Below are 15,429 nucleotides of genomic sequence, written 5' to 3' on the forward strand. Positions count from 1 at the left end.
AATGAAAGCTATATAATGACTCCGATTTACACGAAAAATAAACGATATCAAAAATTCAATTGCGCGAATTTTAAGTAACATAGGAAGTACTCAACTGCCATGGCTTAACTCGTATCTACCGACAAAAAATGCAACACCCGCACGAATCAAGCAACCTTGTGGTTGTGGTTGTTCTTTCTGTGCTCTGCTTGGCAATGGTAGAATTAGTAAGAGCAGCGCAGTAGCGACAATCTGAAGTGTCACAACAATTCTTTAATGTTCTTGATGGTTCCTTCTATGCGTGATTTTTGTTTGATGAGAATAAAATATATGTGGTTGATCTCTCTTTATTAGGAATCAGTAAAACAAAAAAGTGAAATGAGCCTTCACAGAGCATTTGAATATTTATTGTTCGTCGATATGAACTTGCAGATGGGTATTTATGTCATGTCGGTATGGCCCCGATAGATGCATCAACGTTAGCACTGGATTGCACGCGCCGGTGCATTGCGTAAATCCCATTGAAACCACAGCAGCGTGAAAACCGTGCGATTGAAACCCAACGGTTTATCACCGAATCGATGGGGGATCACACGAGTCCGCTGCAGTGAATAAAGCTTGACTTGCGTGCCGGCATCTGTCTTGTGGGTGTTCTTGGCGAGCAACATCGTGCTGGCGGGTGGCTTCGGCAAAGGGCGACGACTTCGGTTGTGCTCCGTGACGTGAACGGCAGACGGTTGCGTAGCGGCAGGCACAGCTTCTGGAATGCGAGAGTTAGAGTTCATACCTTAGATCGCAGATGTGTTAACTCGTTTCGCTTACCTCTGGCGCCTCTCTTTTTGCACCAAAGCAGAAACGAGCGCGACATTCGCCAGTCAACATCGTTGTCCTTCTGCGGCGCCTAATGCAAGTTTTCGTACACGGGTACATCACAGCCGAAGCAGTAGGTGGCCGAGGGGCCTCGATTCGCACGCGTCCCCGGTAAATTAAGGCGATGGCATCGAGGCGCAATTGTCAGCACTCATTAGTGTCATGATCCACTATTTACCTTCGGCTCTCCCACACGGCAGCACCATCCTAATGAAGGCCATAGAGAAGAATATAGTGCGTCTTCGAAGACCTATTTACACGTTAGTTTTTAGCGGAGTTGGCAGGGCGCTTCGTACTTCCCGTTCTTACGAGAGAGTTCGTGGACCCGAATCTAGCCGCAGGTGTGTCAATCTCATTTCCGTGACGGATATTACGCCTGTAATATCTCGGTTAATCCCAGCATAAAACTTTCATGTTAAAAGATTCCATGATAACTAAACCGCTAAAACGCTGGTTTCAGAAGGAGGGGGATTTACGTGATATTCCCACCAAAGGACGTGCTGCCTTATTTCAACCGGGAGGCTTTCTATTCGCGTTCCACAACGTACGTCCTGGTTACACAGATCCGCTGTTACAATGAACGCTCTCACATCCATTTGTCGATTCTTTTGTCGCTCATTCGTCAGCCTAGGTTAGTTGGGGTGTAGTGGTTCTAAAAAGTTTTTCTTCTAATCAAATGTAATATCGGATATCTGTTCTTCTTGTACTTTAGGGTGTTCAACCAAATAACTCGTTATGTTTGCTTCCTTTCCCAGTTTATGGACGAACCTGATCTTGTTTGGACGGAGTACGCGAACCAATCACTAGATATGGAGTGCAAGGTAGACGTCGTTGTAACGGAATACAACGGCACCTTTCAATTTGATAGATACAGAGGCCCTTATACTGAGAGGTAAACGAGCTCCGTATTTGGATTTACCTTAACCAGACTGTTATTCTGGTAGTGGCTAACGTTATGATCTTGTTTTAGGGAAATTCGGACACTCACAGCCGTCATTGGTGGGAGGATGGGCCAACCCGGCGAACACATGAATATTACGGACCCAAGTAATATACATACTTCATTATCAAATTTTGAAATAATATTTACAAATCTTTACTTACACTTTCTTTTATGTTTTGTGCCGTCTTTGTATTCGCCGCTTCTTGAAAACTTGTAGTTTCTTGATTAAAAACGAATCAATAAAAAAGGACGTTCTTCGTTTTTTTGTATTTTGCAAACACTTGTCTTTGCCCCCGTCCTTTGCTTTACCCTGCCTTTTGCCTCGACGTGTAGGTTTTCCAACTTAGAGGAAATACCCATCTGGGTAATTTACAGACAGTCTGAAGGCTAAAAAAATCTTCCAAGTTGACGAAATAATTTTACCCGTTGTTTGTTATTTTTTGAGGGAAGCAATATTTAGTGCTCAGAAATGTTCTAAACATTCCTAAAGCCACCAACGAGTTTTTTTGTGATATGTGTACGTTAAAAGTTGATATTCTTTTCTCTTTACCCACAATCATTTCTAAAAGTGCAGTTGGTGGCTTTAACTGCTCACTAAAATACTTCACTTGACTTTGCGAACTGCTTCGTTTGTGGTCATGAGACATCCAACTGTTGTGAATGTTTTCTGTCACTGTAATGTTTAATCACTTCTATTACTTGCAAAGTGTGTGCTTACGCTGCTTTTATTGCTACCTTCGGTGACTGAAAAGTTGTGTTTTAAAAACGAAATTTCAGTACGTGGCACTGCTTAGTTGTGTGTAATAGTTATGAGCGGACAGATGTTGCTTCTTATTTACAGGTTATCTCGCACAAATAATTAGACAGCGACATGACTTCTGCCAAGTTTTTTTTATTTCCCACTACAAAGAAGCTATCACTTTCTTAACAAACTCTTTGAGTGTAAATATATTTTGTTCAGTAAAAGCGACAATCTTCGGCGCCCCTAAGAAGCCATAGAAAATTCAGACGATGTTTTCATTTTTTTTGTAATGCTATAACCCCAGGGTTATCATCTTCTTTATTAAGGTTCTTAGCCCTCCATAGCACTGGCTACCTTGCAGACTTCAGCTTCGGCGACAACAGCTTCCAGCCTAATTAGCGCCTTCTGGAGCTTCAACCTCACTAGCTGGCCTGGTTGTAGGAGAACCCAATCAAACCTATCTGACCTCGACTTTATCAATTTTCCTCCCTCGCTGCAGGTATTTTCACGGGAAACAACTCGTCCATTTTGCAAATTGTCAGCTAGCAGTGCAAAGTTCTGCATTGGCAGACTCTCCATCGATCAGGGCCATCTCTGCTCTCACAACATTCTGACATCTCCAAGATTTTCAAAGGCGAAGCTCTTCTTGGCCAAGGCTTTCGTGGGGTGAAATATCGTAATGAGATCGCAGAGATCTTGAGAATGTCTAGAAGTAGCCGTACTAGTAGTAGTAGTATTAAAATTTAATGAGCCATATACAGTGGCAGTGGTTCTCTAGTCCAGGAATCCAAGTGATGATCATGCGACCGACGCCCTAGATGCCAGTAGTTGTTGGACGTCCTGGTAATCAGGTTCTCCCACAGCTCATGGAGGGGGAGTGGGGAAGCAAAGGGTGGGAGGTCTGGGTTGTGCGCACACTCTAATAAAATGTGGACAAGTGTGCGAGGATTAGAGCAAAAAGTGCATTGGGCGGGAAATTGAATGGGAAACATGTCGTGTACACGAATTGGATTGACAAAGGTATTCATTTGGATGCGACGAAGAGACGTTTCTTCTGATTTGGACAGCTTGTAGTGAGGTTGAGGGAATTGTTTTCTGTGGAGTCGGTAATAATGTGTAATGTCCTGAAATTTATTCAATGGTGTGGACTCCGCTTGTTCTTCTGGAGACTTGAAGTAGAGTGGGCAGGCTTGATGATAGGCAAAATTATTGCCCGTCAATATATAGTGGGCGGGTGTCCAGACGAGGGTTACGTTTCTTTGTGGCTGATGTTGCGAGTGGAGGTGGAAAGTTGGTGGGGCCACCCTCCCCGCCAAGAAGCTCCGACAGGCAGCTTGGGAGTCGGTTCTTGGTGTGAATAAGTGCGAGTGCGGTCGCCAGTTCCTCAGCAATTTGGGCGGATGTCGTGGTAATTGAAGCACAGGTTATAAGGGCCGACTTGGTGGTGACGGTTGCATCCTTGTGCTGCCCGCCTGGATACGAGCCAGCGTCTGTATACGCGACGTCCAGATGGTTCCCATAGATGTTCTCGTGTGCTTGACTCCGTGCTTGTCTTCTGCCCGGGTGGAGATCAGGTTACATGTTCTTCGGTATTGGGCGTACCCGTACAGCAGATCTCTAAGCCCCGGTGACCCGGGGAGGACAAGAAGAGCAGGGGGAGATGCTGGGTCCGCGAGTCGTAGGCGTTTGAGTAACCCAAGGCCCGCAGGTGTTTGAGAGAGCTGGACACGTCGGCTGGCAAGGTGGCCTTCAATTAATTCTGAAACCGTATTATGAAGCCCCAGTTGTAGAAGCCTATGAGTAGAGGTGTTCATAAGCAGGCCCAATGGCTGTTTGAATGCCTTGCGTATGAACTTGTCAAGTATGTCCAAGTCTCCTTTAGTGAGGCAGAGGTATGAAGCAACGTAGGTAACTCTAGAGATCCGAAGTGCTCGAACCAGTGTAATCATATCTTGTTCTTTCAGGCCCCGACGGTGGTTACAGATGAGTCGGAGCATGTGCGTAACTCCAGTGAATGGCTTGGATAATTTGGCTAAGGTCAGATCGTTCCGCGTATTTGCTTGTATTGTGAGACCGAGATTCCCTGATAATGCGTAAGACTGCACAATGTACGTGGCTTCTTGGAGGGCATCTTGTATGTTTCCTATAGGGTCAGTATCTGTCCACATGGTGATATCATCTGCATATAGAGCATGCTGTTTCCTGGGGAGGGCATCCATTTGCTTAGGCAAGTCGAGTAAGACCAGATATAACAGAAGTGCGGAAAATACGGAACCTTGCGGCGTGCCTCGATTACCAAGCAATATCGGATCCGATGTGAGGTCGCCAACTTTTAGGATAGCCTGGCGTTGGGTTCCAAAATTTGAAATGTAGGAGTAGACTCGATGGCCACATCCAGTCTGATTAAGCCAGGAGAGAATAGCTGAATGTAAAACGTTATCAAAGGCGCCTTTAATATCAAGTGCTAGGATGGCCCTCGGAGAATTACGGGTAGCCGGCACCAAGACTTGTTCCTTCAAACGAGGGAGGATGTCGTGTGTACTCAGGTGTTTGCGAAACCCATACATGGTATTGGGGAATAGGCCTCCATTCTCCAAAAATGGTTGAAAACGTCTCAGTATAAGCCGTTCCACCAGCTTGCCCACACATGTTGTAAGGGATATCGGGCGCAAGTTTTCCACATCTGGTGACTTGTTGGGCTTAGGTATGAAGCGTATCTCCGCGGTTTTCCATTGGGGAGGACGGCGACCAGATGACCAGTGGGAATAATGTGGTGAAGTAGATGGTCTAGGGAGTTGCAGTCCAGGTTTGCCAGAAGCCGGTAAGTTGACTGGTCTGCTGCGGGAGCGCTATTATTCTTGCATTTTGAGAGAGCTGATTCGAATTCGTAAAAGTGAAAGTTCCTGTCAAGGAGGTCACTCGGCAGTCCTGTGTTTGGGGGCAGGGAAACGTTCTTGTTCGTGTTAAGGTATCGATCTGTTAAGTTTTGCACAAGGACTTTTGGGGAACCTTGAAACAAATGTATGGAACGAATCATGATTCTTTCGGATTCACTCTTGCTAATTAGGGGGTCGATCAGATGTCTAAGTAAGCGCCAAGTATTACGTGTGATTAGGGTCCTTTGAAAACTATCGCATAGTTGAACCCAATTTTCTTTAGATAGTTGTTTGGCATATTGAGCATCAGTTTGATCTAGTGAGGCGATGTTATGGGGAAGTCGGCGATTGTGGCGTTGGCGTTTCCCATCGCTTAGTGAGGCTCCGACGGGCTTCCAAAATGTGAAGGAGTTTGGGGTCGACGCTGAGTGTTTGATAGGACATGGCGATGCTTTTGGTATGCACTCGTACTGTTGGCACGAGGTCGTAAATTCATGGGCTAAGGGGTTGAGTGGTTTCGATTGAGCGCGAGGATGTAGCCTTTCGGAAGGCGTCCCAATAAGTAATGCGGGCCACACCTGATTTGGCGTTGTAATGCTTATTCCGGATGGTGAGTTGAACAATGTCGTGGTCAGAGACCAAATTTTTATGAGTTGAAGTCCAGGTGACATCTAGATGCCCGGCTTAAAAGGTAACTCGGGAGTTGTGTCCCTGGCAGTACTTGTGCCGGTACGGGTGGGTGAATCCGGGTGATTGAGCAAGACAAGCTGAAAATCTTCTAGTGCCTGGGCCAGCATGGTTCCTCTTTTTGTTTTGTACGTGTAACACCACTGCGGGTGGGCAGGGTTGAAGTCGCCCGCTATGATGAATGGTCTGCCATTCACAAGGAGATTTTTATCTCTTATAGTGGGGGCGATATTAACTGTTTTTTGAGAAGGGCGACAATATACATTCGGGATGAAAAGGCTAGACTTAGTTTTAGTCGAAGGGGAGAGGAACCCGATGTGGACTTGATTGCATCCCTCTTGTGGGGTGATTCATCAAGGCCTAGAATATTGAAGGGGTGAGGCAGCGCCAAGCACGCATCAAGCAAGTTGAAAAATCCGTGAGCGAAGAACCTTTATAGGCAAAGCTTTCCCAAACTACTAACACTGATAGCAATGTGAATGCCTTTAAACGTTGTGCAAAAAAAAAAACAGCACGCTTATTGAAGGCACGGCATCAATACGTAAGTGATATTTGCATTGTGCTTTCAATTAAAACTACAATAAAATTTAAACTAAATGAAATATAAACTAAAAATAAACACTGCTTGATTTTTGCGATGTAAAACAGAACTATCCCATGAAACAAATGCACTGGATATGGCCCTCCCACAGCGCTTTCTAATTTTTAAAGCAAAAAAAAGGTTCCACTAGACCGCGGCCGCAGGAAAGCACGGCAAAAATAAATTGTGGCGGACGGGAATCGACCTCTTGGATTTAATAAGATTTATGAAGCCTGAACGTCTGCTAGAGAACGCCAAGTGCTGGCTTTGCTTTTAACATCAGCGATCGTAGCGTTAAATCAATGAAGCTTGGATAACTTCTGGGTTCTAAACCTGTATTTCTGCTACTTCTAAGTAATGTCGGAAAACATCACCGCAGACAGTGCAGGTCCAAGCGTGTGGTGCATATAGCCCGCATGTCTTTGAAGCAATGTAAACCTCAAAGTCCAGGAATCTATTGTATCACGGTAGTCCTCAGAACTCAGCGGCATATCACTGCAGAGGTGAGTACAGAAGCGTATATTTTAAGTCAAAATGAAAAGCACTAAAACTAGACTTCGGCCGCACTAACCCGTAGGTATAAGGCAATATGACGCAAATAATTTGTATTACCTAAACACAAACTTGTAAGGACGTTGAGGAGGTTATGGAGGTGGGCGTTTTTTCTTCTTTGCTTGTGCTTCCAACAGACTGTTGCCTTCGAAGTGTCGCCTTACATTTGACTGTTGATGCACAAACGAACCCGGAGATACCCTTCTACAGTATTGAAATCATCTACCATTTGTCTTGAGATTACTTGCACGAGGCCACAAAGTGCCCAATCATCCATGTGCAGTTTCGTCAGAAAAAAGGGCAGTGATAGTTTGGTGTGCGCAACGCACCAACTGTAGCCTTTTAGAAAATATTTAGTTAATACGTGTCTCACTCAGTCGCTGCTTCTCCAAGCCTATAGCCTGTATTCAATAGCGAGGCACGCCTGCAGGCAACCATGTAAATGCGCCGTAACTGCTTACGTCCAGCTCCGCGGGATGGCGGTACTTGTCAGTGCTAAGCGCATGATATGAATTGGACATTCCAAGTTCTAGCCCGCCGAACGCAAAGTAATGCCTCGAATCCAATGTTTATTTATTATGTATTTATTTAGAAAATATTGCAGGCCAAGAATGGCCCAGGCAGAAGTGGGGGTGGTACAATACAGGAAGCATGACCAAAAAAGAAAACAATTCAGAGGAGGCACAAACTAACAGGCACATATGCAACGTATTATGGTACAAGATCAAAGTCACACTTCACAAAAACTTTAAATACACCGTAAAATGTTTCCAGATTCAAAAATGTGATGTGGTAGTTCGTTCCATTCTGTTACTGTGCGAGGGAAGAAAGAGTACTTGAAATTGTTAGTTCGAGCAAAGATAGGAGTGAAGTTTTGGGAATGATGGCGCCTTGTTCGACGCGAAGATAACGGAGCAAGAATTTTAAGTGCGAATGCACTTTATAAGCGACCCCAAACCATCCACCGCCGGCGGCGGCGGCGGCGTCCGCAGTGCTCCTCTTTATTTAAAAAAGAAACAGCATGCGGCGCCAGGTTTCGATCCGAGGACTTCGCGGCGGCAGCGCGACGCTCTACCGACCAAGCCACGGACGCGACGCTGATATCACTGTTAGTGACGCGCCTTATATCTTTAACGCATTCAAACTACTTCGTCAGCGGCGTGCGTTGGCGACTCAGCGGCGTTATAGCGGCTTGATAACTGCGTGGTGTACACGTTATACTACAAACCCGATGGAAGAGATGGAAGAGAAGGCGGCGAGGCGGTGGGCTGCGGGGGCCGAGCGCAAGCGCCGCAAGCGGGCCGACAACCGTGCATTCGCCCTTTCACATTCTCACCCTCGGGGAAATGCGGGGGAATTTTTTGATAGGTCTAGCCATTTGTTGCCGGATAGATAGAAAAGAAGTTTTAGTCTTACGGTTTTCCGGCGATATTCTCAGGTTTTAATTTTGTTATCATTCATTTGTTGAGTTGGGGAATCCGACTGGCGAAAGCGGTTGAAAAAGAAACGGACGGCTAATCTTTGGATTTTCTCCAGATTGTTAATATCTTTTTTAGTATGCGGATCCCACACCTCACATGCGTATTCCAAACCAGACCTGATTATTCTATCGTACGCGAGCAGTTTGTGCGTATAATAACAACTCTGTTGAAACCACCGTTTAGAATCGGGTTGAAATGGAGCAGATGACGCACGCTGGTGTTAGTTTTTACTTGGGCGTGGGGCCACAGTGGCACAAGCCGAACAATGTCCGTGGCGCTTCGGCCATGTCCGTGGCCATTTCAGTGTTACCAAGCGAAGAAATTGACAGCTAAATTTTTCAATGAGTACCACCCATTCTTTTCGAAGCGTTCTACTTTGGTGGCCTTTATTTCTTTATCCCGTTAAGGAACCCTTATTCACAGCTGTGTTAGGCTTCCTGCATATCGAGGTTTGTAGGATGGCGTCCGAAGGCACTAGAGAGGGTTCGCCACAGGTGCTGCTCAGAAATTCTCTCAATCCTGAAGTCGCGGGTTAGGACATTAAAACAAAGAATCCGTCAGTGCCAGTTGTTAAAGCTTCGCTGGGTACCACACTTAAAAGTCTAAAGCTGCGGCCCTTTTACAGTGAAGTGCGCTGCGACTGGATTTTATCGAAAGCCATCGTACAGGCGGGGACGTAATATTCCGGACCACGCGAGCACGTGACAAAAACCACCGATGCGCACTCTGGAGGCCTGGCACCTGCTGTCGAGACCAGCGCGGCGCGCATGCGCGTCCTTTTTTACTCGCAGGCACGCTGAATGTATCGCTTCCTTGAACGGTACTGCGATGGTCGCTTGAGCACCGAAGGGTGACGCCTTTGTAACATTGTCTTCATCACGATGACACATTTGCGGCCTAATGTGACAATTGCGCCAACTTTGGCGCAAGTTGCTATATAGAATCAACTTTATTTGGTCGCCTGCAGAGCGACACCACCATTAAATGGCGCCGCAACGCGGGCCCTTACGTCTTCTCAGCGGGTGGTCTTTACTCGACTACGGCGCGTGCTACTCCCGCGTTCGGTCGCCCTTGGGGGCAACGTCCCGGCGGTTTCGCTCGGCCTTTGTCTTTCAAGAGCCGCCGAGACCTGCTGGACGGCCCAGGCTTGGATTTCTTGGTCATAGCACTTCGCCGCAGCCGCGAGCCGCGGCGGATCGTTGTACTTGTCGACGCTTCGTTTGGGGAACTCGGTGCAGTCCCATAGGATGTGCGTTAGGGTGGCCCTCTCCCGCTAGCACACGTGGTTGCTAATAATTTTTTACGGAGAATGTTTTCTTTGGCATTTTTACGTTTTGTGCTTTGTAGTGTACAGACGCTGAGACTAGCGGCTTGCAAACGGCATCGTCGAATTAGGTGTGTGTGAAGTACAATTACAGGTTGCCGCGGTGTTGACGACGAAATGCCAGTGACATGAGTAGGGAACCATTATTCATTTTGTGTATTTTGTATACTACTCGACCACTGAACTTGCCTGTCAGCTCGCTTTCCGCTGCCGATAAAGTAGGCAGTTTTCGAGTTTATTACAAGAAAATAGACCTGTTTTTTTATGTCTAGTTCCTTACTTAAAAATGATCCAAGGAAATACTCACCTAATTTTCTGTCCGCTGCGCACGTCGGCATTCGTTAAAATGGCACTTCGGGTTCAAATCGCAAAGCGCCCTAAGTATATTCGATACTTCTAGAAGGCATTCCTCAAAGGGAAATTTGCGGGCTTAATAATTGGTAGAGGGATGCTATTGGCCTGGCAAGTCATGCCGGCAGGGATTAAAACCGCCGGCTTGCAGCTGGCCAGCGGAGCGGAAGGACAAGCTGAATATTACTGCAGTGGTTGAATACCTGCTTCTTTGTGTCAAATGAATTCGGAAGGCCCTAAGCTTATAATCTTCCGGAAGAAGAAGTGAATTTTCTGAGGGAATTCTTGGATGGGAACCCATGGTGCTGTTTTGACGAACGCTGACGTGATGAGCAATCCGAAAATTTATAGGAGTATCTCTTTGGATCAATTTTAAGGAACTATACAACAACAACGAAAAGGAGATAATTTCCTTTAGAAACCGTGGAAAATGCCTACTTTAGCGGCAGTGGAACACGTGCTGAAACGTATGTTCAGTGGTCAAGCAGCATACAAAATAAAGACGACGAATACAGGCTCGTGATTAATCTCGCAGGAAGAATTTTGTTGTCGCTAGCACGGCACCCTGCGATTGCGGTTCATACACGTCTTATTCGACGGCACCGTTCGAAAGCCACTAGTATCATCGCGCACAAAGGACAACAACAAAAATATAACCAAACAAACCATTCCGCCCAAGCATGATTGAGGATGCCCGGAGCATATGCCTCAAATCTGGCGCAATTGTCACATTAGGCCGCAAATGTGTCATCGTGATAAAGGGAATGTTACAAAAGTGTCGCCCTTCGGTGCTTCAGTGACCATCGCAGTACCACTCCAGGAAGCGAGAAAAACAGCGTTCCTGCGAGTAAAAAAGGAAGCGCATGCGCGCCGCACTGGTCTCGACAACAGGCGCCACGCCTCCAGCGTGCACACCGGTGGCTTTTGCCAAGCGCTCGCGTGGTCCGGAATAAGAAGACCCCGCCTGTACATGTCGGGGCTTCCCAAAATGAAGGATAGAAGAGTGCTGTAATAAAGCAACGGGTTAAAAGGAAACGAAGATACATTGCCGCGTTGAATGCTGATAACTACCGCAGTGAATACTTGTCAACGCGTAAATGTGGTCTAGTTGGTTCGAACTGTGAAACATGGGTACGTAGCGCTGTAAAGACGGGACAAAAGAAGAGACCACACAGGGCTAGCGCTAGTCCTGTGTGGACTCTTTTTTTTTTGTCCCGTATTTCCCGCGCTACGTAACCAGGTGAGTGAACATCGAACGGGAACTGCGCTGTCTGATATTTTGATTGATTGTGGGGTTTAACGCGCCGACGCAACGCAGGCGATGAGGCGCGCCGTAGTGGAGGGCTCCGGATTAATTTTGACCACCTGGGGATCTTTATCGTGCGCCGAAATCTCGTACACACGGGCGTTTTTGCTTTTCGCCTGCATGTCCGATATTTTCACAGGAAACATTAGAATCTCATCGACGCACACACGAATGAGGTAGGCCAGTGTCACCTTGGCAGCGTCACGTCCGTGCTTATTATGCAGGCACGTCTGAACAAGCCCCTGCAGTCGTCAGTGTCATACGCTGATCCATAGGGCTTGGGTGAACGGCCGTGTTCATGAAACATCGATTCTGTAGCCTGCCGAAGGGATTTAGGTAGCCTTAGACGACCGGTTCGGGATTTGAGACAAGGAGAAGGAGTGGGCGATGTATGGTATGGAGGGCACAGTCTTTTTTTATGCTAGTTTGCCCAACCAGGACAAGTTTACTGAAATAATGTGGAAGCCAACGGCACTTATCTGCTCATACCGCATGGCCGCCTCCATCGCAGACACAATGTGTACCTCGTCAACGCGACACTGCCCAGATCACTATGATCGATAGTCCTTATTGGGCTACATAAACACCACACATCTGATCCCCGGGTCCGTCTGTAATATGTGTCCCTCGATGTAAACCGAATGTGACGGGCCTAGCCATAAGTGTGGATGTGGCAAGGCATGTTCTGGACAGCTTGCATCATCCTCAAAAATGTCTACGTTTTTGGGTGGATACGATCGGTTCATTTACTTTTATCACTGTCTCAATCACTTCTGAGGTCCGGGATAAAACGCTGTGTTCTCTCACGAGGAGTGGTGTCCTAATCTGACCATATATTCTGCCCCGTAGTTTTTGGGGGGATGGCGGGGTAAACAACCAACTAAAACAGAACCAGTGACTTAGCAAGGCTATGCCAGGATTTCCGTAGCGTGAGCTAAGGTTCCGGTGGTTATCATTAGTTTTCCTGGTTGTCTAGGATGATCTTGAATATCATGCTTACTGCTGCTTCAATGACACACCTACACAGTATACGCATTAGGTTAAACAGGTATGTTTATCAAGCGGATCCGGCTTAGAGTCACCAATAGCCCCAGAGCTAAGCTGGTTCCACAGTCGCACGCCGGTATTGCTGCGACGCACGAGGCGTGAGAGACGCCGGCCAGCCAGCAACGCTCTGTGCGACGTCTGACGTCACTGCTCCTCGCGAATGCGCAGCACGGCTCTCCAAGAGCCACGCGAAACTGCCCTAGCTTGGCTGTTGTAGCTCAAGCTTAGAAAAAACAGATGTTTTCCAAGGACGCCCAGCGTCACACCCCAAGCGTTCTGTTACTGCATTGCTCAAAAGTGTCTGAAGAACTGAGGACTACGAGTCTTTGCAGTGACAGTAACAAACCCTCTTCTTGAAAACCCCTATAGTGATTTGCCTTAACCGCTGTTCTGAGTAGCCTAGATTAGCCACCTGAGGAATTAGGCAACGGCGCCTCTGGGTGACACCAAATGCGGTGAATCTTAAATACTTAGGAATAAGGTTTAAATACTTCACTTGGGACTTCCTCTTTAGCCATTCTGAATTTATTCATTGATTGATTGTAGGGTTTAACGCACCGACGCATGGCAGGCGATGAAGCGTGCCGTAGTGGAGGCCTCCGGAATAATTTTGACCACCTGGGGATGTTTAACCTGCACCGAAACTTCGTAAGCACAGGCGTTCTTGCTTTTCGCCTCCATGAGAAAAGCGGCTGGCGTGGCCGGGATACGAACCCGCGTAGTTGGGCTCAGCAGCATAATGTCATAGCCATTGAGCCACCGCGGAGTATTTCTTTCTGAATTCACACATACAAAAGCAAGAAAAAGTTAGACGGCCGCATTTTTAATCCAAAGCAACAAATCAACAATGTATCCACACTGAATACGAAAGGTTATATTAACTTATTTCATACTGCAACTTGCCAAGTTGATTTTATTTCTATCTCATTGTAATGATGCAGGAGCTGCTATATACGCACCCTGCATACGAAGCAGCATGCACGAAAGCGAAAGAAATGCAGGTGACTATAAGGCAGACGTGGAGCCGGCTTTCCAGATATGTGTCCACCGCCTACATAAAAAGCACCCATAGTCACCACTACAGATACGATATCATCATTCAGACAACTTTTCGAACGTGCCTGTCTGGTGTTTTTAGGGTACATTTTGTACTAACACGGAAGAAAAGGCGGTGGAGGTATTTTTATGACGTGGTGTTCGCCATTTAATTGTTGCATATAACAAATGAACCTTGCCTACTTAATCAACTGGGTAAAAAATATGTCTTTGGCTATGGTAAACGGAGTAGCTTGATACAGAAAACCATTTTTAATCGTGTAAAACGTTTATATGCGTTTATAATTGCATTTGAGATTTTAACAGCCTTCGCGCCGATATAAACGCCAACCTCAATGTTTCACGCAGGGAACAAAACGTGGACGGAAACGTTGGTGGAGATTGCAGAAGGCGAGGTGTGCGCAGTGTTTATTACCACATTTCCGAAAGAAGGTAAGATCAGCAGTCCAGACTAGAGTAAGAAGAATGCCAATATCTTCAGTAGACTCCGTTTTGAGGAATGCAAAGCGGCTACACCATCTTCTTGGTTGGGCACTGGGAAGTTTCTCAGTTTTGATCTGTAGAACGGCACTGACCTTGCAATACGTGCACGAGTGATCCAGGGGCAAAAGTTGGAAAGATAGTAGCACCAACGTGTTGTATGGAACAGTAAGGGTGTCACCAATTTTCGACCCACCGCATTTCCTAGGGACGAGAGGAAGATAAAATAGCCTGGCTTCAATGAGGAACAACCGAGCTTTTGGAATCTCAGCACCTTGTCCTCCCGACTTACAAGACAGTAAACAAAAACTTTTTCGCAGAGTCGCTTGGGTAGCGGAACTCTTCAACACTGCCGGCAAACGTTTTCCCTCTTTCCTTTGCGGGTGGAACCTCTGCGAAAGCTACATGTATCGCAAGCCTACAGCCGCACTGCTTGATTTTCTCGTCGCAGCAGAAGCACCTTCGGTTTCGGGTTTGGTTTTTCTACTTTTTAAAGTGGCTACCAAATGCATTCATTGCTCCAAATCAAAGAATGCCGGCCAACCGTTGCTGCATTGGTGAAGTCACGAGATTGAATCATGCTCCTAGAAACGACAGAAAAGTTTTAAAAAGTTTGTAATCTACCTGAGGGGTATAGAGCAAATATTTCTAGCTCGATTACTTTTTCCCCTTATTTTAGCCCGGAGTAGGTTCCTGGACTACGTTCTGACAGCATTTTAGATATAAAAAGTGATAAAGAGTGTTGGAAGGTCTTGTTAACAAGCTAGGTGAAAAATGCGGTAAATAAACAGCATCATATCTGTTCGAGCTAGTTTGTGAACCATTATACGAATTTGAGCGCATAAATTCAAGCGCGAAAATCCTGCTACTGTACCAAGCAGAGGGGGAGTCTGAGTGACGTGCCAGCAGCCAATGAACAAAACAGGTTTCTGATATGGCGTCGGCTCTCAGCCGAAGGGTGGGGAAAAATGCGCCACGCACCTTCAACAAAAGCAATTGAATGGGAAAGACAGACTGCTGTCGAACAGGTCACCCGCGCTTCCGCCACAAATCACACGGAAACCGCAGCCGGCTAGACGACATATATATGTTCACTGCTCTGAACTGCGCTGTTTTGATAATTATTTCTTTGAAAGACTTCGTGGAACTCATCGC

At 46.5% G+C, this 15,429-nt stretch overlaps 1 long non-coding RNA gene across 1 annotated transcript; it reads left to right on the plus strand.

The window, feature by feature from the left end:
- Nucleotides 1-1,610: 1,610 nt before the first annotated feature.
- Nucleotides 1,611-14,220, plus strand: LOC144141952 (uncharacterized). Its single transcript, XR_013316772.1, has 3 exons — nt 1,611-1,741; nt 1,820-1,896; nt 14,143-14,220. It is a non-coding gene; the product is annotated as an uncharacterized LOC144141952 (long non-coding RNA).
- The last annotated feature ends 1,209 nt before the right edge of the window (nt 14,221-15,429 follow it).

This window comes from Haemaphysalis longicornis, unplaced genomic scaffold (genome assembly GCF_048455015.1).
Source record: "Haemaphysalis longicornis isolate Haplotype H1 unplaced genomic scaffold, Haemaphysalis longicornis Haplotype H1 scaffold_6, whole genome shotgun sequence".
Taxonomy (NCBI): domain Eukaryota; kingdom Metazoa; phylum Arthropoda; class Arachnida; order Ixodida; family Ixodidae; genus Haemaphysalis; species Haemaphysalis longicornis.